The sequence below is a fragment of the Triticum aestivum genome, unplaced genomic scaffold (genome assembly GCF_018294505.1).
Source record: "Triticum aestivum cultivar Chinese Spring unplaced genomic scaffold, IWGSC CS RefSeq v2.1 scaffold54592, whole genome shotgun sequence".
NCBI classification, from domain to species: domain Eukaryota; kingdom Viridiplantae; phylum Streptophyta; class Magnoliopsida; order Poales; family Poaceae; genus Triticum; species Triticum aestivum.
Genome location: NW_025228115.1, coordinates 165,945 through 169,788, shown reverse-complemented (window position 1 = coordinate 169,788; position 3,844 = coordinate 165,945). Strand labels below are relative to the sequence as shown.

The window sequence follows — 3,844 nt, the reverse complement described above, 5'->3', positions numbered from 1 at the left end:
TTTCAGAACGCGCTCCTCGCGCCACAAAGCCGCCTCTAGACGCGTGATCAATGAGCAGCGAGCTAAAACATATCGCAAATGTCAAAAATAATATAACGGGGTTAATATATATCGCGCACATGCGATATGTTTGTCACGAGGCACAAAAAATAATTAAAAAGGGAATGCAACACGAGGACTTCCCAGAAGGTCACCCATCCTAGTACTACTCTCGCCCAAGCACGCTTAACTTCGGGGTTCTTATGGGATCCGGTGCTTTAGGGATGGTACGATCGCATCCGATATGTTACCCCCGCCTTCGTCCCTTATGCTTGCCACTCCCAGGTCCACTACAAAGATGATTGTCATTCTTACTACCATTACAACCGTTGCCTAATAATGGATAATGCCCTATATATACTACTTACTCCCACCCCCTCAAACACGGAGACGAGTTTACCACGGTTTCCACCCCTCCCTCTATACCGCAGCAACAAGTATTTTTTTACCCCTTTCAGAACGCGCTCCTCACGCCACAAAACCGCCTCTAGATGCGTGACCAATGAGTAGCGAGCTAAAACATATCGCAAATGTCAAAAATAATATAACGGGATTAATATATATCGCGCACATGCGATATGTTTGTCACGAGGCACAAAAAATAATTAAAAACGGAATACAACACGAGGACTTCCCAAGAGGTCACCCATCCTAATACTACTCTCGCCCAAGCACGCTTAACTTCGGAGTTCTGATGGGATCCGGTGCTTTAGTGCTGGTATGATCGCATCCGACATGTGACCCCCGCCTTCGTCCCTTATACTTGCCACTCCCAGGTCCACTGCAAAGATGATTGTCATTCTTACTACCATTACAACCGTTGCCTAATAATGGATAATGCCCTATATATACTATTTACTCCCCCCCTCAAACACGGAGACGAGTTTACCACGGTTTCCACCCCTCCCTCGACACCGCAGCAACACGTATTTTTTTACCCCTTTCAGAACGCGCTCCTCGCGCCACAAAGCCGCCTCTAGACGCGTGACCAATGAGCAGCGAGCTAAAACATATCGCAAATGTCAAAAATAATATAACGGGGTTAATATATATCGCGCACATGCGATATGTTTGTCACGAGGCGCAAAAAATAATTAAAAAGGGAATGCAACACGAGGACTTCCCAGGAGGTCACCCATCCTAGTACTACTCTCGCCCAAGCACGCTTAACTTCGGAGTTCTTATGGAATCCGGTGCTTTAGGGATGGTATGATCGCATCCGATATGTTACCCCCGCCTTCGTCCCTTATGCTTGCCACTCCCAGGTCCACTGCAAAGATGATTGTCATTCTTACTACCATTACAACCGTTGCCTAATAATGGATAATGCCCTATATATACTAGTTACTCCCCCCCCCCCTCAAACACGGAGACGAGTTTACCACGGTTTCCACCCCTCCCTCTATACCGCAGCAACAAGTATTTTTTTACCCCTTTCAGAACGCGCTCCTCACGCCACAAAACCGCCTCTAGACGCGTGACCAATGAGTAGCGAGCTAAAACATATCGCAAATGTTAAAAATAATATAACGGGATTAATATATATCGCGCACATGCGATATGTTTGTCACGAGGCACAAAAAATAATTAAAAATGGAATGCAACACGAGGACTTCCCAGGAGGTCACCCATCCTAGTACTACTCTCGCCCAAGCAGGCTTAACTTCGGAGTTTTGATGGGATCCGGTGCTTTAGTGCTGGTATGATCGCATCCGACATGTTACCCCCGCCTTCGTCCCTTATGCTTGCCACTCCCAGGTCCACTACAAAGATGATTGTCATTCTTACTACCATTACAACCGTTGCCTAATAATGAATAATGCCCTATATATACTACTTACTCCCCCCCTCAAACACGGAGACGAGTTTACCACGGTTTCCACCCCTCCCTCTATACCGCAGCAACACGTATTTTTTTACCCCTTTCAGAACGCGCTCCTCGCGCCACAAAGCCGCCTCTAGACGCGTGACCAATGAGCAGCGAGCTAAAACATATCGCAAATGTCAAAAACAATATAACGGGTTTAATATATATCGCGCACATGCGATATGTTTGTCACGAGGCGCAAAAAATAATTAGAAAGGGAATGCAACACGAGGACTTCCCACGAGGTCACCCATCCTAGTATTACTCTCACCCAAGCACGCTTAACTTCGGAGTTCTGTTGGGATCCGGTGCTTTAGTGCTGCTATGATCGCATCCCACATGTTACCCCCGCCTTCGTCCCTTATGCTTGCCACTCCCAGGTCCACTGCAAAGATGATTGTCATTCTTACTACCATTACAACCGTTGCCTAATAATGGATAATGCCCTATATATACTACTTAATCCACCCCCCCCTTCAAACACGGAGACGAGTTTACCACGGTTTCCACCCCTCCCTCTATACCGCAGCAACACGTATTTTTTTACCCCTTTCAGAACGTGCTCCTCGCGCCACAAAGCCGCCTCTAGACGCGTGACCAATGAGCAGCGAGCTAAAACATATCGCAAATGTCAAAAATAATATAACGGGGTTAATATATATCGCGCACATGCGATATGTTTGTCACGAGGCGCAAAAAATAATTAAAAAGGGAATGCAACACGAGGACTTCCCAGGAGGTCACCCATCCTAGTACTACTCTCGCCCAAGCACGCTTAACTTCGGAGTTCTGATGGGATCCGGTCATTTAGTGCTGGTATGATCGCATCCGACATGTTACCCCCGCCTTCGTCCCGTATGCTTGCCACTCCCACGTCCACTGCAAAGATGATTGTCATTCTTACTACTATTACAACCGTTGCCTAATAATGGATAATGCCCTATATATACTACTTACTCCCCCCCCCCTCAAACACGGAGACGAGTTTACCACGGTTTCCACCCCTCCCTCTATACCGCAGCAACAAGTATTTTTTTACCCCTTTCAGAACGCGCTCCTCACGCCACAAAACCGCCTCTAGACGCGTGACCAATGAGCAGCGAGCTAAAACATATCGCAAATGTCAAAAATAATATAACGGGGTTAATATATATCGCGCACATGCGATATGTTTGTCACGAGCCGCAAAAAATAATTAAAAAGGGAATGCAACACGAGGACTTCCCAGGAGGTCACCCATCCTAGTACTACTCTCGCCCAAGCACGCTTAACTACGGAGTTTTGATGGGATCCGGTGCTTTAGTGCTGGTATGATCGCATCCGACATGTTACCCCCGCCTTCGTCCCTTATGCTTGCCACTCCCAGGTCCACTGCAAAGATGATTGTCATTCTTACTACCATTACAACCGTTGCCTAATAATGGATAATGCCCTATATATACTACTTACTCCCCCCCTCAAACACAGAGACGGGTTTACCACGGTTTCCACCCCTCCCTCTATACCGCAGCAACACGTATTTTTTTACCCCTTTCAGAACGCGCTCCTCGCGCCACAAAGCCGCCTCTAGACGCGTGACCAATGAGCAGCGAGTTAAAACATATCGCAAATGTCAAAAATAATATAACGGGGTTAATATATATCGCGCACATGCGATATGTTTGTCACGAGCCGCAAAAAATAATTAAAAAGGGAATGCAACACGAGGACTTCCCAGGAGGTCACCCATCCTAGTACTACTCTCGCCCAAGCACGCTTAACTACGGAGTTCTGATGGGATCCGGTGCTTTAGTGCTGGTATGATCGCATGCGACATGTTACCCCCGCCTTCGTCCCTTATGCTTGCCACTCCCAGGTCCACTGCAAAGATGATTGTCATTCTTACTACCATTACAACCGTTGCCTAATAATGGATAATGCCCTATATATTCTACTTAC

The 3,844-nt window shown here is 46.9% G+C and overlaps 8 non-coding genes across 8 annotated transcripts; all 8 read right to left on the bottom strand.

Moving 5' to 3' along the window:
* Positions 1–161: 161 nt before the first annotated feature.
* LOC123173384 (5S ribosomal RNA) lies at positions 162–280 on the bottom strand. The gene has a single exon (XR_006486161.1). It is a non-coding gene; the product is annotated as a 5S ribosomal RNA (ribosomal RNA).
* Positions 281–652: 372 nt separating this feature from the next.
* On the bottom strand, positions 653–771 carry LOC123173119 (5S ribosomal RNA). Its single transcript, XR_006485912.1, has one exon. It is a non-coding gene; the product is annotated as a 5S ribosomal RNA (ribosomal RNA).
* A 370-nt stretch (positions 772–1,141) lies between these two features.
* Positions 1,142–1,260, bottom strand: LOC123173282 (5S ribosomal RNA). Its single transcript, XR_006486066.1, has one exon. It is a non-coding gene; the product is annotated as a 5S ribosomal RNA (ribosomal RNA).
* Positions 1,261–1,634: 374 nt separating this feature from the next.
* LOC123173190 (5S ribosomal RNA) lies at positions 1,635–1,753 on the bottom strand. The gene has a single exon (XR_006485978.1). It is a non-coding gene; the product is annotated as a 5S ribosomal RNA (ribosomal RNA).
* Positions 1,754–2,123: 370 nt separating this feature from the next.
* Positions 2,124–2,242, bottom strand: LOC123173322 (5S ribosomal RNA). The gene has a single exon (XR_006486102.1). It is a non-coding gene; the product is annotated as a 5S ribosomal RNA (ribosomal RNA).
* A 375-nt stretch (positions 2,243–2,617) lies between these two features.
* Positions 2,618–2,736, bottom strand: LOC123173134 (5S ribosomal RNA). Its single transcript, XR_006485926.1, has one exon. It is a non-coding gene; the product is annotated as a 5S ribosomal RNA (ribosomal RNA).
* Positions 2,737–3,109: 373 nt separating this feature from the next.
* Positions 3,110–3,228, bottom strand: LOC123173117 (5S ribosomal RNA). Its single transcript, XR_006485910.1, has one exon. It is a non-coding gene; the product is annotated as a 5S ribosomal RNA (ribosomal RNA).
* Positions 3,229–3,598: 370 nt separating this feature from the next.
* LOC123173417 (5S ribosomal RNA) lies at positions 3,599–3,717 on the bottom strand. The gene has a single exon (XR_006486189.1). It is a non-coding gene; the product is annotated as a 5S ribosomal RNA (ribosomal RNA).
* Positions 3,718–3,844: the final 127 nt, after the last annotated feature.